The following is a 25,384-nucleotide window of genomic DNA, read 5'->3' on the forward strand; positions in this document are numbered from 1 at the left end:
TTAGCTGGGCGTGGTGGCACATGCCTATAATCCCAGCTACTCAGAAGGCTGAGGCAGGAGAATCGCTTGATCCCGGGAGGCGGAGGTTGTGGTGAGCCGAGATCATGCCATTGCACTCCAGCCTGGGCAACAAGAGCAAAAGTCTGTCTCAAAAAAAAAAAAAAAAAAAAAAAAACAACTTCCAAATATAGGAGACAAAATGCTATTTGGTATGACAATAAATAACATCAAATCTACCAGAGGAAGGAGAAATTAGATTAAAAACTCTCAGTGCTAAAATAAAAACCTGGTTAAATTGAAAATAACGATAGAGAATTGTTACCTGTTATTTAAAAAGAAAGTAATATTCTGCCCTGTAACTCAGGTGGCTTCATAAGCATGCTGCATCCCCAATTCTCACATAAAATTCTAAAATCTCTACTTCTATCCCCTAGATTTGATCTTTATTACTATTTTTTAACAAAAGGGACTAAAGCCCCTTGGGAAGTGTGGCTGATTGCATATTAAAGGCAGTAGAATGCAGGATGAGACTGAAACATCTTATTGAAGTTAGAAGGCAAAGACTTTTAGTTTTGGTTTTGTACCTATTTGTACCACTTAGATGTTTATTACTGTGTCTGCATATGTGTAAGTGTATAGTAAAAAATAAGTGAATAACAAAATGTAAGTGTTGCTTGTTATATAATAAAAGTCCATACCGTATAATAATAATCAGGTTGAAAGCACTGCCACTTTCATGTACTATGCCTTCTCACAGGCCTGCAGGAAGAAACTTACTTAACAGCAACCACAATGGCAAATATTATCAATGACTAGCATATGAAGTGAAAATTCTCTTTCTCTAAACAACTACTAACCACTCATTTAATTGTCCTTTGTCTTACTTCTGATGACCAAAGAAGTGGGAGGTAGGCTTCCTGGGTATCATGAGCATACCTCCTCCTCCAGTCTTTTCACCTGCACGAGCTTCCTGTTCCTGTGGGACGCACAGACAGTTTGTAGTCTCTGGTATATTCTCAACCACGTTATCACCTCCCTTAGATACTCTTGAAGCTCACACACCAAATATCCATACCTTTGCCCACTAAGAAGATGAAAAACTCTTGATGTTATTTCCATTGGTGAACTCGTGGAAGAGCTTTCTGTTTATAAAAAGAAAATCAGAAGGTGAAAAACTCTTGGTGGTGTTATTTCCATTGTTGAACTGGTAAGACAGCTTTCTGTTTTTAAAACAATCATGATTTATTGTAGTTACCTATTTCTTTGGTGTAAATACTCCCATTAGGCTGACTGCAAGCTACCAATAGTTTTACAACTGGCTTCAAAATTCCTAATTAATCAACAAGCATCTTTTATAATGTGAGCTGCCTTCAACATACCAATGGTCCTGCTTTCTTCATTTTACCTCATCTCAGCCTTTCTGTGTGGCTTTTTACTTGCAAAAAAGAAATCACATCTGGTTGTCTTGGAAAACATTATTCCATATAAATTGACAGAACCTACTCTCTTTGCCACTCCCTAAATTCTACTGTCAGTGTACACACCCAGTGTTGGTAGCTGAGGCTGAAATTGCCAACCTGGTATTTTCTACTTTTTCAGGACAGTTTTATACATCGTATTTACCAGCGTTGATGAAAAGAAAATGAAATAGAAGAGAAGAGGAAAGAAGAGAAAGGAAAGGGAGATAGGATGAGAGAAAAGGAAAGGAAAGGGAAAGGAAGAAGTATCATTCTATCCTGTCTTTTACAAACTTACTACTTGCCTTGTGTTACAGTCATTTTTGTACATGGGTTATCATTTTTCCAGATGTTAAAAATGCTTTGAGTATTTAATCTGTAGCTCATTTATTTCTATGTCTCCCACAGCACCTAACTAAATGTCTAGCTTATATAATGAGCCTTCGATAAATATTTGTTGAAAAAATAGAATTTTAAAAATGGAATAAAAGAATTCACAAGTAAAATTGATTACATAGAAAAAGCTTATTTCAATATCAAGCCAAATAAATAAGTAATCAACATACTGATTTCCAGATTTCATTTGTTTGCCATCAGTTCTCCACCAAGCAAAGATAAGTTGATATTGCCAGCCTGTTATGAGCTTGCTCTTAACAGTAGGCATATTGCCTTTGCACATTCCTATAGCAGAGAACATAGATCTGACTGCCTTGGAGGACATACCTTTGTGCTTCATTGACATAGTCACTCTTAACTAATAATAGATCCACTCTTTGTTGGAAGACTTGTGCTCAGTGTAATTCTTTTTTCATCCCGATAAAAAGGGTAGCCCCCATAGACATGTTCAGCATGGTGAATTAGAATTAGGGCATGTGTGTGCCCATGTGCATGCATGTGTGTATGTGTGTAAGAGGGCGGTTCTTAATGTGTTGTCCAGGTTGCACTTGAACTTTTAGTATCAAGTAATCCTCCTGCCTCAGCCTCCCAAGTACCTGGGGCTACAAGCACACACTACTGCACTTCGCCATGAATTTGGTTTTATTACTCTTATCATTAAGGTACTGTTAAGAGCTGTCTATTATTGATGAGATCAGTTGATTCAGTGCAGATGGTTCAGTGCTAAGTTCCCGGAAATATTTTGCAAATTTAACTCAACTTAAAATTTTAAAAATTGTTAAGTAAAAATAAGCTATACTCTTATAAAGAGAAGACTAATATAACTTTTTTGTTATTGTTTGCTTGCTTAATGTAGCAGGTATAAATCTTAAGCAAAATTACATTTCATTATTGTCTATAAATCATTTAATTTCAATTCCGGGTAGCTAGTCCCATCAACTTAGAAATTCAACCTCAGTTATTTCTAGGCTTTCTCCCACCTTCAGGTTTGTGCTACGGTTCTGCGTTTTACTCCATATCTAAGCATTAGGACATTGATCACTAGCAGTATCTGTCCACATTGGCAAAAGCTGAATTTTGCTGCAGCCATGTGATATCATCAGATTCACCGGTGTGCCATTTCCATGCCATGATTTGTGCTTCAAGAGGATCTTGAACAAGGCTGAGAACCCAAGCTTGGCATCTAAGCTACCTAGTTCACTATGTAAATATGCCCCTTGATGTCCTGCCACACTTTTGAGTGCTTCCAGGGAAGAAGTAAAAGTCCCTTCTGTTCAAGGACAGGCAGACCTGTCCCTTACCCCCAACCTGGAGAAAGCTCTTTTTCTCCTTTGAAACCTTCTGTCTTTCTTGCTTTCACACAGGGATACCAATTTGCTCTCTCTTCAAATTCTATTATCCTCAGAGGGCAAACAGAAGCCAGAAAATCCTGCCAAGAACCTTTCATCTGGTAAGGAAGTAGGGAACTTGTTATGTGTTTGAATGAAGGACAGAGGAGGTAGAAAATTCAAGAAGAAAAATTAACAACTCATACTTTCAATTAATATTTTAAAAAACTATCTTTCAAATATCTGCCTTCTGCTTAGGAAGATCTGTATTTATGGATCTCATTCCTTCAAACTAGGTGGTCTAGCCTAGCTCTCCTACCCTCTGATTACATCCCTCAACATACTAGCTTAGGTATATTTCTGTTCTCTCTGTCTACTAGGTTTTTGCCCAACAAAGATAACATTCTGCTTAAATAAAGTAGGTAACTGCCTAAGTAATATAACTTAAAGGATACTAGAAAGGCTCATTTCCATTCAAAGATCCTTGTTTCTCTGTTATGAGGTGACTTTGATGCCACCACTAGAAAGCTGATGCTTTGGATTAAGGCATACCTACAGTGTACATAAAAATAATCCATGGATTCAACTGCTCATTTAACAAACATCTATTAAATATATACATATGTCAGGCACTGTGCTAGGCATAAGATATACCACAACAAATAAGCATACATGGTTCTCCCTCTCTTGAAGTTTATAGTTTGTTCATGAAGAGAGACATGTGAGTACTTATTTCTGAAATGATTAATTAATTATAAGTGTCATGAAAAAGAAGTGAAAGTGAGTATGAGAATATATAACAGGGGAACTGTCCTGAGAAAGCAGCATTAAGGCTAAAATCTAGAATTACATGGAAAGGAAGAGAAGAGAGTTTTAAAGCAGAGAAAACAGCATGTCTGGAGGTCTTGGAATAAGCAGAGTATTGTTTAAAATTTTTAAAACAAAACAAACTAAAACACTGAAGAAGACTCAGATGGCTGAAGCCTAGGGATAGAGGAGAATGCCTTAAGATGAGGTCAAAAGGTAACCCAGGAGCTAGAATACTCAGGGCTATGTAAACCATAAGGAAGGTTTTGGTCTTGATCCAACCCCTAACCCCCAAATGTCTTAAGCAGAGGAATACATGATCAGGTTTCTATTTAACAATTCTGGCTGCTGTGCGGAGGAAGTCAAAAACTGAATATGTAAAACATTATGTCATTATCAGCTATTAGCATTCTAGTCTCTTACATTCTTTCCAACTAGCTGTTGATCCAAGAGTATGTCATGAAAGCCCTCAGACAGGACCCTCACAGTTCCACATCCTCGCTGAACTGTAGCATTCACTATCACCCCCACCCCCACACTCCTGTTCTCATAGTCTTTTACTTAAAAAGGTCTCTACTTGGCATGTCAGTTCCATCCCCAGGATCCCCATTTTAATTACCTGGAGGTCTATAATTCCTCACATCTTGGATATTTAAGCTTCATCTCACTGCTACCATTCATGGCTTGTGACTGTGGACTAGAGTAGTCCTGCCCTTGAACTCCAGTCTAGGGGATGGAGCTTCGTTATCTGACAACAGGTTCACCTGATAATGCCTATCCTAATATTTCTGGTATTAGGGAGTGTGTCAACACTCCCTAAACTCTACTTTTTTTCCGTCCTTACTGATGTTTCCCCTAATTCAAACTACTATCATTTCTCACCTTAATCATTTCAACATTCCATTAATGCGTTTTCCTTTTTGAAGTCATTCTCCGAGGCTTTGGTCCACACTGAGGCAAGAAAGATCTTTCTAGACCAAAAATTTTGCCTTGTCATTCTCTTGCTTGAAACTCTTCCATGGTCTCACATTTTTTAATAGATAAACTGAAAACTCCTCATATATCATACAAGGTCCTTCATAACTAAACTCCATTCAGTTTGTTGTTGTTGCTGTTGTTTCAGACAGTGTCTCATTCTGTCACCCAGGCTGTAATGCAGTGGGGTGATCGTGGCTCACTGCAGCCTGGAACTCCTGGGCTCTCGTGATCCTCTCATGTCAGCCTGCTGCAGTAGCTGAGACTACTCAGGTATGAGTCATTGTTCCTGGCCCCCATTCACCTTTTCGGTCTTGTCTCACATACTCTTCCTTTATACTTTATGCTCCAGTCATTTTATTTAAGGACCTGATTAGGTGCTGCACCAGCTGGGGTGTTCACCTTATTGGAGCACATTAGAAATACCAGCCTTGCTAATTTGGCTCTCCAGCTCCTCGGTTTTTGTTGTTGTTGTTTGTTTGTTTGTTTTTGAGACTGAATCTTGCCTGTCACCCAGGTTGGAGTGAAATGGCACGATTTTGGCTCACTGCAACCTCTGCCTCCCAGGTTCAAGCTCTCGCATCAGCCTCCCGAGTAGCTGGGATTACAGGCGCCCACCACCATGCCCAGCTAAGTTTTGTATTTTTAGTAGAGACGTGGTTTCATCATGTTGGCCAGGCCGGTCTTGAACTCTTGACCTCGTGATCTGCCCATCTCGGCTTCCCAAAGTGCTGGGAGAATTACAACCATGAGCCACCATGCCTGGCCCAAATCCTCATTTAATGCAAAATGTACACTGGTGTTGCTTCTGGAAAAGGAGTCAACATTATCAAATGTAAATAAAAATATCCTCCCATCCCCTACACAAATTGATTTCTTAAATATTTCTGCAAAACATATTTTGAGTAACAGCTGAAAGTTGGTAGCAAGCTAAATTTCTAAACCCAAATAATATGTGGCATAGTGGTATTTATCAGGAATGAGTCATTTATTTTATTATCTAAATTTTGCATTTTTAGTACACCTCCCAAGAAGTTCTCTGGCTCAAAACACACACAAACTGAAGAAAGAGAAGAAAATGGGGAACGTTTTGCTAAATAATTCCACAAAATTGACTCTGCTTTGACCCAGTGAAGTGAATTACTAGGTGAATGTGTTTTGCATATAATTTTTCTTAATAGAAAAATCAATTTCTCCCTGGCCCCAAGAAATAAATATTGAATAAATAGTTTTTAAAATATCCTTTTTAAGGCGTGACAAAATGTTAGCTTGCCTTGCGGGCCCTCATTCTTAGCGTGCTCACTCAAGCCCCTGTGCTTTTTCGTACTTATTTTCCTCTCCATGAAACAAGACACACTTCCCTCTTGCTATTGCCTATTCAGCTTAAATAACACTCCTTTAAGGAGACCTTCCATCACTCATATATCAGGTAGGTTCCTCTCTATACTATTCTATCTTTCTATACTTCTCCTATCATTGTATTGTGTATCTGTTCTGTTTGTTGTATATTTGCTATATTTGATTGTGTATCTGTTCTACTTGATTGTATATTTACTCTGTTTTGTTCTGTTCTTCTAGACTTTAAGCGTCTGCCGCAGGAAATTCTGCCTCTGTTTGCTTATATATCCCAGACACCTAGACCAGTGCCTGGAACATAGAAGTTCCTTAATAAATATTTGATGAGTAAAAATGAATAAATGAATGAATAAACATGTGAGTAAAAAGTACTCCATGTTAGAGCTCTCTGACTCTGCTTGAACTGCCCCTTGTTATTTATCACCATGGCCACCTGTTACCATATTATGCTTGAAACTTATGTCTGTGAACTGAATTAATGCCAGATCCCATTACAGCTGCTGTCACACATACCCAGGCACATGACAGTTGTAAACAATGAGATAGAAAAAGTAAATGATAAGGCAATAGACAACCATGAATTAATTTTCTCCTTTATACATTTTGTTTATGGCTAAACCTCCCACATTTCTCTCCAGTTTTCATAGGGAGCCCTTAAGGCACTGGCAAACAATTCAATTAATGGAGCCTCAGCTCTGCAACTCCCTAAGGGCCATAGCTGGCAGGACTCCAGTGAATTCAAAGCTACAAATAATGTCAGGCTAAGTTAGGTGCCTGGGAAACTGTTGGTATGCTATAAAATAAGGAAAGTTTGCTCTTGGCTGAAACAATCACTCCAGAGTTGCAACAAGTGTTTACTATATGGCAAGCATTGTGTTGTCTCCTACAAACACTATTTAATTTAATAAACCCAAAAATCTTAAAGGTAGGTGCAACTATTCTATACTCATTCTACATACAAGAAAAGTGAGGCTCAGGGAAGTTTAATAAATTGTCTAAAGTCATCTGATTAGGGAATGGCTGAGCCAGAAACTCAAATGGATCGAATTCCACAATACAACACTTTTTAAGACAGCGTGTGTCCTTTTCCCAAAAATATCAACTTTTAGAAGAAATTCAAGCTAGTTTCAAAAATGAAAACAAATTAATAAGAAACATAATTAATCTTTCAGTTCATAATGCTATAATTCTTCATTTTGGGTTCTTTTCAAACAGCTGTTGCATGCTGCACTTTTGTGCTAAATTTTTTTTTAAAAAACAGAAAAATGTCTCATTCTATTTACATCTAAAATTAATTAAGAATGATTAGGGGCCGGGAGCGGTGCCTCACACCTGTAATCCCAGCACTTTGGGAGGTGGAGGCGGGCGGATCACTAGGTCAGGAGATCGAGACCATCCTGGCTAACACGGTGAAACCCCGTCTCTACTAAAAATACAAAAAAATTAGCTGGGCATCTTGGTGGGCGCCTGTAGTTCCAGCTCCCCGGGAGGCTGAGGGAGGAGAATGGTGTGAACCCGGGAGGCGGAGCTTGCAGTGAGCCAAGATCGCGCCATTGCACCCCCACCTGGGCGACGGAAGCATTAGGAAAATCTAAGCAAATAAGCAAATGACTTTGAATGCATTCTATATATATGAAACCCAATTGAAAGATCTTGCCACCATTTTGGAAAGAAATGCACAAAAAATGCCCAACTATATTATCACTCATAATAGTTTTCTTAAGGCATTTATAATATTACGGTTATGCATAAACAGTCCATTAATTATGGAAGATTTCTAGGGGAAAGTAGTTGGCACGTTGGTTAAAGGGAAAAATAAATTTAGAAGATGCTGGAAATAATACTGACTAGCAGAAAGAATTATCACCGTGGGCGGGGGAAAGAAAGACGGTGACTGAAAGAAAATGAATTATGGACCGGGCGTGGTGGCTCACGCCTGTAATTCCAACACTTTGGGAGGCCGAGGCGGGTGGATCATGAGGTCAGGAGATCGAGAACATCCTGGCTAACACGGTGAAACCCCGTCTCTACTAAAAATACAAAAAATTAGCCGGGCATGGTGGCGGGCGCCTGTAGTTCCAGCTACTCGGGAGGCAGAGGCAGGAGAATGGCGTGAACCCGGGAGGTGGAGCTTGCAGTGAGCTGAGATTGCGCCACTGCACTCCAGTCTGGGTGACAGAGCGAGACTGTCTCCAAAAATAAATAAAATAAAAATAAACGAATTATGGTTGCCCTTCCTTCTGAAGACCTTGGAGAAGGATGTGGTGGCAACTATGTTTTGGAGGAAGTAAGCATAAAACATGTTCTGTGTTGACATAGCAACCTGCCACAGGAAACAAAGCCAGTGAAGGTGGTGTTGATAAAACTAACATTTCTTGAGCAGGTGTATATGCCAGAGCCTGCGCTATACTCTGCATGGCTCTTTAAGAACTGAAAAAGAAGAATTCAAAATAAAAGACACAGTATTGCAGATCAAAACTACTGTCATTTTAATACGGGAGAAAGATGTTAAAAATCATTTGGAATTTTGCAACCATAAAACAAGAAAATTGTGTGAACTGACTAGATTTCCAACATTCACATAGGATCATGAGAAATTGGAAAAAGTGTATACCTTTGTTCTGACATCGAGGGCTATATAATTTATGAGGGAGTTAAATCTGACAAGTGAGCATAAAATATAGTAATAGTTCAGAGAAAGGAAACATTTATATAGCTTTTTGTGGTCAAATGAGACAGGCAGCATTTGATCTGTACCTTAAAAGAAGTAGTAGAATTCGATGAATTTCTGTAGACCAAAGGCATAACATGAGCAAAATAACACCAGGTGAACTTGAATGTGACTTATTACAAACTGTAAGGTTTGCCTGATTGAAATTAAGTACATGTTCTGGGGAAAAGTGGGAAAGAGTAGACCTACAAATTGGAATGGAGATTATGGCAAGCCTTAAAACAGTTTGTTAAACTGAAATATAAGGTACTTGAAGACCAGTTGATCGTTGCAGTCTCTGTCACTCTGCCTATCACACCAAAATCCAATGTGTAGCTGCCTACCCAGACACTGTTCTGTCGACCTTCACCCTAGTTCCCAATAGCTTCATGTATAATTGCTGTTTAACAACCCCAACTAGAATTTTAAACAGGTACAGAGGAATTCCACATCTGCTATGTGGGGGGAAAAAAGTTGCCCTGAAGGAAGTTTCCCTTCCTAAGAACACCATCCCGCTGCATGCTATCAAGCTCCTCAATGCAAAGCACAAGCTTCCCAGGCCCTCGGTTCCTGATTCCTAGGAGAAGGCACAGGCTGCACTCCGTGTAGAGAGCACAGACGGTTAACATGAACAGTGGGTTTCATCAGCCTGCATTGTAAGATGTAACCTGGTAAGCACAGCTCACCCATAAATCCAGCCCATGGCTATCATAATCCCCCCCCAGAGAGTCTCTGTAAATAGAGTGTTTTGTACAGGTAAAGCAGTTTTCTTCCTCACATTTAGTGCGGGGTGGAGGGCACCTTCTTCCAAAGGCAGAATAATGTGAATGTGAAAGGCCAGATTCCAGTATAACTCGGCACCCTTCCTGCCAACACAGCAAGCCGCCTCTGTCAAATGTGCTGTCTCACGTCAACAGTAGTAATTATGTGGGAAAAGGTGCTCCTTGTAGCTACCCTGGGCGGCTGTAGTAAAAGATACTGAAAACATGAGCACCGTTAGGCAGTGAATTTGTCACGCTAAGTAGGACAATGCCTAATGGTGATAAGAAAATGAAGCAAACACCTGACATTAAATCTCTTTTATGGCATTTTCATAGAAATTGCAGGCACACCTATATAATCCCTAACCACAGGAAAGAATGTGAAAAGAAAAATGTAGTCTTTAGTGACATGGATTTTCTTAGCTGGATGCACATTTGGGATCATTAATAACAACTCTCTTCCAGGTGCAGACATTGAGACCTAGAAAAGTTAAGAGATTTGCCCCAAGCTCATATAGCTTTTAGAGGCAGAGCACAACTATTTGGATGATATCCCAAATGTCTCATTTTTTTCCAGTGATGCCATATGCTAGTAACAGCTAAGATTTGCGGTCCACGAAACGATAGGATATATATTATCATGTTTCATCTTTACTGCAACCCTGTGAGGGTACTATTATTCTCCCCTTCACACAGATCCAAAATCCAAGGCTCAGAGAGATTAACTGACATGCCAAAATAGCTCATGGAAAAGGTTGGGCTCACACCTACATCTTTGGCCGAAGAGTTGGAGTTGGTACACAGTACCATGTTGCCTATCTTGCAGATAGAACCACACAGAAACCTCCTGTTTCCCCCATTGCATTGATACAGGAGAATGTAGCTATTGAAAAGAAGCAATTATCAACTACTTCATTCAACAAGCAGGTATTGAGGACCTACTGTATGACAGACAATAATCTAGGTCCCAGAGACACAGCAGTAAGAACAATAGACAAAGACACTGCCCTCATGGTGACTGACAAGGAACAAAAGCAAAACGTATAGGTGTAGGTGGTAATAAGTGCTATGAAATAAAAAGAAAGTAATAAGAGGATGGAGAGTGTTTGGGGTACTAATTACCAATTACCCAAGGACTCTATCTGAACCTGAACAAATCAGCATGCACAGATTTTATACACAGTGATATATAAGCAATAGTAACAAGTTCAAGCTCACAGATCCTTAAGGGGTCCACAAGCTATGTTCAGTGTTTCAAAAATAAATAAATAATAAAATCTAAATTAAATATTTAGTAAAAGAAAACTCCAGATAATTCATTTAAAAAAATTAAGACAGATTTTATCAACTCTGTGGAAACTAGACATAATCACAAATCCTGATTAACAGATACACATGTCATAAAAATGAGGACCCCAATCACTAATCAATGCAATTTTTCTGTTTTAAAAAAATGAATCTTTCCAAAAATCAGCCATTAAAGGGGGAATTGTTTAATGTAGTCATTGGCCATGATAAAATTGGAATTCAACATCTATCCTAGGACAAAGCAGAGGAGATCTTTTGGAAATAAGCTTCACCTTTTAGCATCACGGCAAATCTCTCTGAAAAGAACCAAGGCATGTACTAATTACAGCTGCCTATGCTATCTGTATTACTCCTTTCTCACATTGCTATAAAGATATTACCTGAGACTGGGTCATTTATTTTAAAAAGGAGGTTTAATTGACTCACAGTTCTGCATGGCTGGGGAGGCCTCGGAAAACTTACAATCATGGCAGAAGGTGAAGGGGAAGCAAGTACCGTCTTCACAGTGGCAGGAGAGAGAGAGCGAGTGGGAACTAAACCATCAGACCTCACGAGCACTGCCTCACTATCATGAGAACAGCATAGGGGAAGCCACCTCCATGATCCAGTCACCTCCCACCAGGTCCCTCCCTTGAAATGTGGGAATTACAATTGCAGATGAGATTTTGATGGGGACACAAAGCTAATCCATATCACTGTTCCTGGGAAAATCTGAGCAATCAGCAAAATATACATCGTTTATCGCCTCATAGAATCCTCCTCATTCTCATCATCACTTACGTTTTCCACCCCAGTGTTTCCTCAGGAGCAAAGTACCTCTCTGCTGTGCTGGCTTTCCACAGCCTACAACTGTGGTTCCTTCTTAAGGCTTCTCTCTCCATTCTCAAGACCTTCCTCGGAGAATCAACTTGTCAACACCACATATGTTATACGTTAAATTATTTACTCTGAAAATGACCTGATGAAGTTAACACTACTCTTTTCATTTTGCAGATGTAGAATCAAGGTGTAGGAAGATTGATTAGGTATGCCCTAATCACACGGGGATAGTCTGTCCTTACAAAGCAATATTCTAAGTGACTAGCTAATCAACAAAATTAATGGGTAAAATCTATATTTTTACATGATGTTGCATTATCAAGACAGCAACAGTTAGAATGTATGTATAAACTTTGCAAAGAAGTTCATTGCTTATAAATTTTTGCACATTCAATATCATAATGCTAAGGAAACAAGAAAAAATATGAGTTCTCATTTTCAGAAAAATTGTGTAACTGTATGTTTTTAAAAAATTTAAAGTTTATAATGATTTAAGTCTGGTTAGGATGAAAAATAAAGCAGATGTCAACCTGTGTATTTGGGGTTCTTTTCCTGAGAATATTGTTATGTTTATTCTTCTCCTCAAAATAGAAGTACAGGTTATGACAGGCATGTTTATTATTAAATAATAAAAAATAGATTGTATTTAAATTACACAACAGATTTTAGATAATTTGATGCTGATCCACATGATATGGCTAGAGAAACGTTTTGACATCTAGCACTGTCAAATTTTATTTCCCTAAATAGATTAATAATTGTTAATAATAGTTCTGGTAATGCAATTTTAGATCTTGTTTAATCCTCACAACTACAAGATGAGAATTATGATTCTCAGTTTACATATGAGGTAACTTGGGCTCAGAGAAGTAAAATAAATTCCCAGGTGACAGGGTCAGCATTTAGATGCAGGTGGATCTCTCCCCAAAGCTTGTGCTCTTAAACACTCCAGGGCTTTTTATGTGCCTCACTCTCACTATCAGAACCCAACCCTTACACAGAGTCTGACTTTATTCATCACCGAGCAGTGCCAGGGGGTGTCCAAGACTAGACACAGACTAGTTTATCTTACAAATGAACAATAATACTGGATATTCAGCAAAAGGCACTCTCAGAAGAGATAAATTACTTAGACCCTCACTTTGACAACTCAAAAACATTTCAAGTATTAAACGTATTCTACCACTCATAAAAAGGAAGATGAATCATATTCTTGACTTCATATTAAAGTTAAAGATTCTTTTTTGCATGATTTGTTCTAAATTAATATGCCAATGATTCACAGCCCCTTATAATATCACCTTTGGCCTACCATTTTTTTATCAACGTGTTATGATAGAAATTGTCTCTTTGGGTTAAGACACATTCATCTGGAGGAATGTTATTATGGTCTGCATAAATAGCACTCGGTTATTTTTAAAGAATTATTTTTTCCATCTGTACAAATATACTGTTGGTTATCTTGAAACAGGGGACATTACCTACCAGAATTCCTAGCTGTAGGGGACTTATTTAGCCCCTATTCATGACCCTTTATTAATTGATCTGGATCTATTTTACCGCTTTAACAAGTTTTGTCTGACTATTGCCTGACTGTTGTTTTAGTCACGCAAAAAATTATAAGCCAAGATTTTTAAAAAATACTGTACAGATTGCACACCGGGAAGCTGGCAGTCTTTCACACCATGTTCATTGTCTGCAGCACAAATCGTCACCACAATAAAGAGCCTAAAACAAAAGCCAAATGCTGCATAAGGAGTACTTTTCCTTCTGAAAAAATTCCAACATTGGGGAGCATCCTTTCCTCTGGATGCACATGCATAATTTCCATTATTGTTAATGGGAGCTATACATGCATAACACCCATTACTGCTAATGGGAGCTAAGTGCACACACAAGGGTAGAATACAGTGAAATCTGTCTTAGAAAATCACCCAAGAGACTAGCAAAAATCAGTTGCCTGGTAGAGAATGGTTTTAAATTAAAAGCAGAACAGAACTGAGGTTGAAACCACAGGGGAACTATTTAAACTTCAGGGAGCAGTGGGAATTGGCTTCTCTTTTTCTTGCTCTATTCTAGTATCTTGTTTTCCTCATCCATATTCTTGATGAGAACCAATGACCTTGTGATCTCCTAAAGAGATGATCTGGAAATGAATTTCACACCTCCATTGATTCAAATGGTAGGCTTGGGGATCCTTTGGTGGGGGAAAGAATACAACTACTAGATGATTACATCACACCACATGCAAAATACAAGTCACATGGTAGCTCTAATGACAGTTAATGAACCAGGATGAAAACAGTAAAGCAATATTATTATGGCAATTTATATCTATCACTCATTAATCCTTAAAAACATCTGTTCTATTATAATGTTATTGTAAAGATCAATGAAAAATAAACCGGAAAGTGATTTCCATCTACCCAAGTGGCCTTCTGCATTTTTTTCAGCATTTCAGGGCATTGGAAACACAAGCTATTCCTACAATATCTTAAAATCATAGGATTCTGTCCTAGTCCAGTCTTTTCATTTTGCAGGTAAGGAAATTGCAGAGAAATTAAGAGGCTATTTTTTTTTAACCAAAGTCACAAAATACTAAAGGGAGATCTTAAATCTGGACTGCAGAATTTTTTCTGACTCCAGATCCAGTGGTTTAATGTTCAAAAGCACAGACTCCCAAAGACTTTCATCTTTGTTGGCTTTGCACTGGTCTCTGGGGACCAAATGCACAGATGGGTGGATGAGTTGTAAACTCCAAAAGGGGCCATTCTGGAACTCTGGAGAGTTGGGGACTGAATGTTCTGCATGTTACTCAAGTAAGTGCATGCTCCAGTTATTTCCGAAAAGAGTTTTAAATAGAAATCTCAACAAATGTTTTAAAGAGGCAGAAACAAAAAGGCAGTATTACCTCAGTCTAGAAAAGAGGAATGGAAATACTGTGCTTAAGATGACTTTTCTGTTCCATCTCCCACTTCCCAGTTATCCTTCTTAGACTGTAGTTATAAAAGCACCAGCAATAAAGTCACTGTTGTATCATCTGTGTCACATACGTGACACATGTTATTTTTGTTATGCTTTATACACGGATGTTTCTAGTTGGCTTTGTTTTGGACTCACCCAAAAATGGGCAGGGGCAGACGAAAATAACGTTGGACATTGGTTATTGTTTGCAAGAACCGTTAATATATAAAAGCCCATATTACTTTTCCTTACTCTTTTTCCATGGAAGCGGTTCTTTGTTGCCTTGGCTGCCAGATTCCTGTGCCTCATAGGATTGAAAGGAAAGGAAAGACAAAGAAAGGGGGATGGAGAATGTAGTGAGAAAAAAAGGAAGAGACAGAAAGAAAAGAAATAGAAGGAGAGGAGAGTAGAAGAAGAAAAAAAGAGCAGAGAAAAAGGCACCATAATACTTTGGATGGCACAGCATAAAACTGGTGTTTTGGAGTCAAAAGAGCAATAATTTTAGAGCCTGAATAACAGAGTTTTATGGTCAGCTCAGCCTTTATACTCTATGTGATATTAAATTAAATAAATTTGTGACGTCTCAGTTTCCCCATTTGTCAAAGGAGAATAGAATATTCATTCTATTTCACAGTGTCGTATTAGAAAAAGTAAGCATGAAAATACTTTATAAACCATAAGTAAGTGTAATATAGGAATCCTGTGATTATGATGGCTTAAGAAAGCAAATGATCAGAGACAAAAAGTCACACAAAAGGGGCTGCCTTTGTCCAAGTATCAGAGCACATTTTTATGGCATCTGAACGTTACCCTAATTTTCAGTGAACATCTTCATCCCATTTCCATCTTTATATTATAGAAAAGCCACCTAATGAAGAGCAAAAACTTGGTTTAAAAAAACTATATATATACACACATATATATATATATTTATCAGTTTACCCTACAAGGCTCATGACACATACTTTGACATAACTCTTTCAAAAGGCCCTTGACTAAGAGCAAGGTGGCCTTGGATTGGATTAGAAGTCATTTCTGCTGACTCCACAGGAAACTCCAAGGAACAAGACCACAGGCAGGGGAGTACCCGGAGGCCCATGACTCAGCGCAGTGGTTGAACTGCTGATCTGAAGCTGTCTAATACTCACTGTCTCCCCTCAGCTATTTTCAGAAAAAGAAACAGAACCCTAATGCATTCTCTGGAGTTCTGAAATATGTGTTTTTGTTATTTTTATGACCTATGTCACAAACTAGACTTTATTAAACTTCATTGCTGTACATGACATGATATTTTTTGTCTATTCATTTTTTTCTTGCAACAAACTGCAATCTCTTTGAGGGCAACTACTATGTTGTTGTTGTTGTTAATCTGCAGCCAAGCACGGTATAAGGCATAAAGTAGAACTCAATTAATATCTATATGATTTATTTATATATGTATTTATTCACATATTTCAATAGATTAAAGATCACATAGACGCAAGTCATTTCATACAGGCACAGGCTAGTTTATATATTAAAATAGTTGTATAATTGATCATTTGCATAATTAATTAATTCATCTGAGTATAAACAAGTGCCCACCAAGTCAACTAGAAAGAACAATTAATTCTATAACAAGCATGAAGTCATGCCAAATAGTGCTAGAACATCTAATAATCATGTTTATAAAATCTGTTTTGTTGTAGCTCTTAAGAAAGACAAAGGAACAATGGTTGAGCCTTCAGACATATATTTGACAACAATGTCTTCTATCAGGAAATGCTGATAGTCATTTCATTTCTAAGAAATATTGTTTCTTACAATTCCATTTAGTGGTTCCTTTTCTTTGATTTGGAGTACACATTTTTCCTTTAATTAATATTACCATTGTATAAACTATGCAACTTCTATTTATTCATCTACTTTAGAGACTTAAGAATAATTATACTTTTTTCTTGCAGGAAGATGGCACTATTGCTTCACTCTTAACTTATCATGGTATAGTGAAGAAAACACTAGTTAAAAATCAATAGAGTTAGGTTTTGGTTCCCAAAACCAAATATTTTGTCAATGTGTGACTTGAAAAGTTACTAATTTTGCTAATCTTACTGACCCTCCATTACTTATCTGTAAACGCTTTTTGCAATAATTGCACCAGATAATGTCTGATAGGAATATTGTCTATACACTGCAAAGCACATAAAAAGGTTCATAGTGATAATTATAACAATAGATACCATTTGTTTAATAGCTATGGAAAGTTAGGAATTGAGCACTCAATATTATTAATCTTTACAATCATTATGCAATATAGGTGTTATTATTCTCATTTACTTGATGAGGAAAATGAGGCTTGGGAAGCTTAATTAGGTAACTTACCTGTGATCAAACAGGGATGAAAGAAAAGAGCCAGAATTTCAAACCTAAATTGGCTGATTCAGATATTAAAAGAGAAATAGGCTACTGGATTTGCGATGAGTTATTCACAGGAACTTGGAGTCAGTTTGCTTTCGTTTGTGCCTCTCTCTTTTTTCATTTCCCTTTTCAATGTACTCTCTAACATCCTTCATTTTTCTAACTTTGGAGGGCCCAGCTGGTGCTAATCTGCATTACATTGTTTCTTATCTTTTTGGGTTTACCTTCACTTTTCCTCATCTGATATACAGAATTTAAGTAATGCTGATGATCATCTGATCCACTTTAGTTTTACTAGATATTAAAGAGGATGCACAGAGATAGAAGCAACATCTTAGAAGACAAGAGGTCAGAAGACTTCAGTTCCTTGAGCAAAGTTTTCCAAGTATTTTTGGGTAGACACCATATGACACAAAATGACAAAAGGCCACAACAAGAAGATAAGATTGCTGGTTGGTATTGTTTAAAGGCAAACATTTTCAAGCTGAGAATGTATGTCACATTTTCAAATTACTTTTCCCGGATCTTTTGATACTGTCCCCATGATTTGTCATGTGATGTGGGTTAGTATGGTTTTGGGAAATAAGCTGATGTGTAAAAACAAAGAAATGGTTTCAGTGGGAAAGGAGGAGTTTTAACCTATATAAATCTTTATTAACATTTCCTCCTTGAAAAGGGGGCTTTAAAATAGCGATATCTAGTGAACAGTAACATTATCAATGGGGCAAACTTACATAATCCATGGCTCTTGTTATAATATACATTGAAGGCTGTAACATCATCTATGTAATATTAACCAATTATGAAGAAATGATCAGCCAAATCTAAATTGAAGGTCATTCTATAGAAAAACTGGTCTTTACTCTTCAAATATCGTAATGTCATGAAAGTACCCTCCAGCCTCCTAAAAGGGCAAAGGACTGAATTAAAATATACTAAAGGCTAAAAGAGATGTGCAACTATAGTCAGTACACTATTTCAGTAGAGAGGTTCTTCCAAAAAATTAAAAACAGAAATACTAAATGAGCCAACAATCTTACTTCTGGGTATATATCCAAAGGAAATAAAATCACTATCTCAACAAAATAGCTACCCAAATACCAAAAGGAAAAGAAGCCATTATATGAAAAAACTCATGCACATGCATGTTTATAGCAGCATAATCCACAATTGCAAAAATATGGAACCAACCTAAGTGCTCATCAACCAAAGACTGGATAAAGAAAATGTGGTATATATACACCATGGAATACTTCTTTGCCATAAAATGGAACTAAATAATGGCCTTTACAACAACTTGGATGGAATTGAAGACCATTATTCTAAGTGAAGTAACTTAGGAATGGAAAATAAAATATTATATGTTCTCACTTATAAGTGGAAGCTAAGCTACGAGGATGCAAAGGCATGAGAATGATAGAATGGACTTTGGGGACTCAGGGGGAAAAGTGGGAAGTGGAGGGTGAGGATTAAGACTACATATTGGGTACAATGTACACTGCTCAGGTGATGAGTGCAACAAAATTTCAGAAATCACCACTAAATAACTTATCCATGTAACCATAAACCACTGGCTCCCCAAAAGCTATTGAAATAAAAAAGTAAAAAAATAGCTGCACTCACACGTTCACTGCTGCATTATTCACCAATAGCCAAGATATGGAAACAGCCTAAATATTTACAAGTAAATGAATGAATAAGGAAATTTGGTATGTATGTATGTAGGCATTATATACAAATATATATATATGCCCACACACACACACACACACAAACAGTATTTAGCCTTAAAAATGAAGTAAATTCTATCATTTGTGACAATGTGGATGAACCTGGAGAACATTATGCTAAGTGAAGTGAGCCAGACACAGGAAGACAAATGCTGTATGATCTCACTCATATATGGAATCTAAAAAAGTCGAACTCATAGAAACAGAGAGTAGAAGAGTAGTTACTAGGGGTAGCTGGAGTGAGGAGGGGAAGAGGAGATTTTAGTGAAAGTACAAACTTGTAGTTCTAAGATGAATAAGTTCTGGATACCTAGTTTACAGCATGATGACTACAGTTAAGAGTAATATATTTTATGCTCAAAATGTGCTAAGAGAGTAGATCACACATACATGTAACTATATGAAGTGATGGATATGTAAATTAGCTTGTGTGGTAGTCATTACATAATGTATATGCATGTCAAAACATCATTTGTACACCTTGAATGTACACAATTTTTATTTGTCGATTTTACCTCAATTAGGGTGAAAAAAAATGGGGCAAAAAGAATGTTGAAATTGTCTATGTACTGTAAAACTATGTGCTGACATGGAAAAAAGACTATGATTTAGTCAAAAAACAGGTAAACAATTTTTGTAAAAATTATACACACACATATTTGTACTCTAAGAAAATAGAAATTCTTGGAAACAGTGATGGGTCAAGTGAATCAGGACGTAAGATTAGTTGTCAGCATACTTAAAAACAGCATCATTCTTTTGCTTTTGATCATCTTTTATGTTTTTATATAATATGAAACTGGATCCTAAGCTATTACAGGTTCAGACGAGGTATAGTGTGCAGGATGTTTATTAAAGTGTGCCATGGGATTAACAACCTCAGAATGGAGGGTGAAGTGGTAGGGTTGTGGATCCCAATGACGGGTTCAGACAACCACAATAGGAACTCAAGTTAAGATGGCTCCTGAGAGCTCTCACACACTGTGTTGAAATAACAATCTTGTAATGCTCTTGCCTCAATCTGTCTTTGGATACCGGCTGTCCTAAGAAGAATGTGGCCTTGGGAGAGGGGCTCTCTACAGCTAAAGCAATTCTTGCAGTTGACTGCCAAAGTCTGTCTTCAGATGTCACTCCCAGCAGCTCAGCAACAAGTACTTTCTTGAAGGAGGGTCTGGATGGTGCATCTTCATCTTCATATATAATTTATTTTCTTTTGATTCAGCAGTAACACGTTCCTTTAAAAAATGTTTAGTTGAATTTGGGATTCTAATTTCAACAGCTCAGTAAGAAAATTAATAGGTTTACATAAGCTCTACCTTCTTCATTCATAGCCCTGCTGCTACACATGGCCGTACATTAGTTCTTAAATTCTATTAATCTTTCTTCATCTTTCTTAGTGCCAGCTATGGATGGAATCGTGTCCCCCTAAAATTTATATGTTGAAGCCCTAACGACCAATGTAACTATATTTGGAGATAGTGTCATTAGAAGGTAATTGGAAAGATGGTGTCATTAGAAGGTCATAGGATGGGGCTCTAATCCAATAGGACTGATGTCTTTATAGAAAGAGGCAGAGAGAGATGCACACTCAGAGAAAAGGCTACATGGGGACAAAAGTGGCTGTGTGCAAGCCGGGAAGAAAGCCTTCACCAGAGATCAAATCCTGCCCAGGACCTTGATCGTGGGCTTTCCCGACTTCAGAACTGGGAGAAACCAAATTTCTATGCTTTAAGCCACTAAGTCTGTGATATTTTGTAATGGCAGCCTGAGCTGACTGCCCACAATTGAAGGGCAGATCCAAAACTTGCCAAATAATTAGACCATGTGATTGATAGTTCTCAAACTGACATGATTTTGTACATGGCACAATGGAATTCTAGTAACAATGTGTGATATAATGAAGTCATATCATGTTCAGCTTCCTCCATCCCTTTCTTTGTGTCCCTACTCAGTCACCTGATTGTTCTGCCTAAACTTTTATTTATAATTGTTTAATTTTATATATTTTTTCCGTTTAAAAAAGTAATTGAAATATGTTATGGAAAAAAATTGTGCCTTAGAATTGAGCTTAGTTTGTTGTTTGTTTTTATAATGCTAGTGACATTATGAAGACACTAGAGTTTCCTAAGATTCTGTGATCCAGATTGGTTCATTTTTCTTTACCTTACTGGGATTATAGGAAAACAGTAGTTACTTAGAAAGGGTTCTAGTAACAGTAATATTTACCTATTGATCAGGCTGTTTGATATCTTCAGAAAGAAAAGGGTGCTTTAGAAAAAACCCATCCAATCTCACTTTTTCTTTTTTGGCCATAATTGGAAAATGGCTAGCCAAAGCATGAGCATGGGCAAGGTATGTCTTTCCTGTTCTGTGTAGTGAATACCAGCTATCTTTTGTGGGATTAAATCCATAGTTTGAGGTTTATTATCTATCATGGGGCCTTGAGGAGGAGAGCAAACAGTGCAATAGAATGAATTGGTAGATGTCATTAAATGAAGGATATAAAGCAAAAGTATGTCCAAATGTAAGTTAATGGATTATATCCCTAGGCAGAAATTGGAATATGTGCTTTCTCAGATGTAACATTTTAATTGGTCTACCTGGTAGAAGGTTAAATAAAATGTACACTAAACCTCATTACTACTCAATTGTCAAATAGCCTCCCTGCAACATGATTAAAACTAGCAGACTGAGTGGGCGCAACCCAGAATTATGAGAGAACTAAAAGTTGTCTTTAGGAGCACTTTGCAACACAGAATTTTAAGTGGTCCCATTAGACCAACTATGCTCTTGCTATTTTATCCAGGAGTTTTAAGTACAGAGATGGGTATTTAAAAATTCCCTTTTCATATAATAATCCATTTCAAATGCCCTTCTGGAAATTATCTGTGATAGTACATTTCTAATAAAATACCACTGCTGAATGAAATCTAACCACCTGGCAAGAAAACAAACTATTATATCTTAGCATGATATTTGCAGATTTTTCTGGCATAAAGTGGTTCAGAAAACAACAGATTGTCTTTGCTACTCCCTAGCCCCCCAAACAAAATCTATTAAAGATAACCTCATTCAAAACAAAGATAGATGTGTGAGGATGAACACAAAAGAATATCAGAAGCCTTTGAAATTCCTAAAAGATAAAGATGACCTCGAAATTTGTCATGATTATATTTTTAAAAATTATCTTCTATGCTATAGTGAATAGATTTTCCACATTTTTTTCTCTATTTGTGCATGTTGACTACCTAGCTACCGGCTGTTCCAACCATTATCTCTCCAAATAACCAGCAAAAAGAAATACCACAGCTTGTGTCACTGTGCTTCTGGAATTCCTTCTGTCAACAAATATTTATTGAGCCTCTTCTTTGTAACAAATTCACTGAGGATGGCCCAGTGAAAAGAAAACTTCAGCCCTTCAGGAACTCACAATCTAGTGGAGAAGAGCCCAAGTAAGCAAATACTTGCAATACAGTGTGATAAGAGCTACAATAGTGAAAATACCAGGTGCAACAGAAACACACCAGAGGGATATCTAACTTAATCTTAAAGGGAGAGACAAGTTAAAAGTTCAAAAAGGAAGTAATGTTTAAGTTGAAACCTAAAGTAGAGAACAGGGTCAAAGAAAGAAAAGGGCAACAGGAAGTGCAATGATTGGGAAGTAAGACCAGGTGTGTCAAAATGGTGACAATTCAGGTAATTTGGTTAACTTACAGCTTGGTTTTCAAGGTAAAGTGAGAGGTATTGTGGGCGATAAAACAGGAAAGCTAAGTTTACAAGGAAGTGGAAGATTTGCAAACTGCTTTACAGACTTCAAACTTTATTAAGTCAACATGGAAGGGTTTAAGTAGGGAAGTCACAGGATCATATTAGCATTTTGGAAAAATCACTCTGGCTAAGATAAAGATATGAAGAACAGGTTGAATTGAGATAAGTCTGAATCAAGGCAAGACCAAATTGTTGGTAATTAAAATGCTATTGCAGCAACCCAGTGGCAGTAGAATGAAGAAAAGGAGATGAATTTGAAAAAGATTTAGGAAGTAGTTTTGACAGGACTTAGTGATGATTGTCTTAGGTAGGAAATGAGAAAGATTTAAGAGTCAAAGATGAGAATGAAGTTTCTGGCATAAAAAGTTGGATATATCAGATAAGTAAACAATGATGGGAGGGAAAGTGTATGTATTATGGATAAATGGCTTGAAAATTAGATTTGCAGTTCCACTTTAACTGAGAGATAAGAGAACAAGGAAGAATTGATTAAATGCAACAAGTTTGTAGGTATAGTGGCAACAAGTTTGTAGGTTGAGTTAATTTCAGTCTAATGATTTCTCTCTCCTTTAGAAAGTCAGAGCCAAAGTTGTCTGCTGAGAAGCAGAGAGATAGGAAATACGGAGGTTTAAAGAGAATAGATAAATTTTGAAAAAGCCGATTTTCAGAATGGAATAAAAAGTGATGAGAAACTCATAGAAGAGATGTTAGGCAGTATTGATCCTTTTGAAGCATGGGTTCATAAAATTAATTAGCATTAATGGCAATTAAATGGCATTAATTGTCAGAGTTGTGTGATTTTTTTAAAGTCATGCTCAGTTTCCTAGGTAAGAAGGAGGCAATAAATAAATAAATAAAACCAAATTGATCTAAAGTTGAAGGTTTTCCAGGTAACCAAGACATAAGAAAACAGGACAAGGGATTTGAGGATAACAATGACAAAAACAAAAATGTTTGAAGACAGTGGGGTTTTGGCTGGGTAAAGCAGGAAATGACAACTGGAGGGGACTGACAGGGGAAAATAAAAGGAACAAAGGATTAGAGGTACTAAGAACTTGAGGGATGAATCTAGTGACAATCACAGAGGGAGAAGCAAAGATAGGAAAAGAAAAGAGGAAAAAATGCAGTCAGAGACTATAATGTTTTAAATTAACGCTTCAGAAACAGTCGGAAGTTGAAGGTGATGACAAGCAGGTGATGACATGCTCTAAGGAGTGTGTTAATAAAGGTAAAGATCCCTGAAGTTGAGGGAGTGCAGGCACAGACAGACTGCAATAGATATACTGTCCTGGTGTACGTTGAAATGATTCGGGCAGGGGAGAAAACTGAGGTGAAGGAAAAGACCATTAAGGCACTGCCAATATATTCAAAGAATGAGGGGCAGTCACTAGCATCAGATGATCACACCGACAATCTGGGGCAAAGGATGGAGTGAGCCTTTAGAAGTGGAGATTTGGTATGAAAGTGAAAGAAGAATTACCTGGAATAAAAACTGAGGCATGAAAACTACTCATGCAACACTAACCCTGTGACATGTCAGGGTCAGGATGTAGAGGGAAATAGCCCTTTCTTCTATAAATACATCTCACTCCCCTTCTCAGCAAGAAGACCACCCTCCATGGGCTTTATTAAAATTTAATCACCATTTTGAATTGGGCTTATTGTAATTATGTTTGTAGAAAATAAATCCTTTTCTCTCTCTTTTCAAAACTGACTGGGTTTTCACGGCATGAATATTTGGGACCCTACACTCCAGCTGCTGCGCATCAATCTTGCATGAGCACCAACCAGAAAAGTGCACGTGCTGGCAGAAGGTGAGGACCACACTGGGTTTTCTCATCCAGGGATGGTCACCCTGATGTGTAATCAATCAACAGGAAAGGTGTGCATTTTGCAAAGATCCTCCAAGAGGTCACTTTCCTAGGTGTGATCAATCTCCCCCATGCTGATCATGTTACAGCGATTACCACTCTATTCTAACAGCTTCTTCTCCAGGGAGAAACAAACTTTGTCTGTGAATGTGTAGTATGGTGTGTCTTGTCAGGTTAAATTACCTTGTAACATAACTCACTGTAAATTCACCTCATAAGTAAAAACCAATCGGAGATTTTAAAACACCATCCAAAAGCATCCTATCTGGAGGTGGAATTATGTTCTGCAATTGCAAATGAACCATGCCAGTGACCCTTACCATCAGCAAAAGAGTCAGCATTTCTTCAATTCACCACATAAGAAAAAGAGGTCTGCCACGGTTCTTATGGCCTAAGAAGTTCTTGCTGGGCCAAAAAGATACTGCTTGTTCTTATGACCTTTGAAGAGATAGATAGGAAAAAAACTAACATGTAAGGAGCACCTCATGGATGTTATGCTAATGCTTCACACATTTTTTTATAAGACCGGAATAAGTACTGCCTTCTCTGGGAAGCCTTCCCTGGCAACCTCCCAAATCAAAGGGTGATGGATAATTTTCTGTGCTAACTTAACTGGGCCATGAGGTGCTCAGTTGTTTGGTTAGACAACATTCTGGATGTGTCTATGAGGATATTTCTAAATCAGATTAACATTTGAATTGTAGACTATGTAATGTAGATTGTCCTTTCCAATGTGG

At 37.5% G+C, this 25,384-nt stretch overlaps 1 long non-coding RNA gene across 1 annotated transcript in view; it reads right to left on the minus strand.

The window, feature by feature from the left end:
* Nucleotides 1–545: 545 nt before the first annotated feature.
* Nucleotides 546–25,384, minus strand: part of LOC105498373 (uncharacterized) — a 143,792-nt gene continuing 118,953 nt past the window's right edge. The window contains exons 3-4 of the long non-coding RNA XR_003021855.2: nucleotides 15,692–15,749; nucleotides 546–1,142 (exon numbers count right to left, since the gene is read on the minus strand). This is a non-coding gene — a long non-coding RNA (uncharacterized lncRNA). The remainder of the gene's footprint in view (nucleotides 1,143–15,691; nucleotides 15,750–25,384) is intronic.

Source organism: Macaca nemestrina, chromosome 1 (assembly GCF_043159975.1).
Source record: "Macaca nemestrina isolate mMacNem1 chromosome 1, mMacNem.hap1, whole genome shotgun sequence".
Classification (NCBI taxonomy): domain Eukaryota; kingdom Metazoa; phylum Chordata; class Mammalia; order Primates; family Cercopithecidae; genus Macaca; species Macaca nemestrina.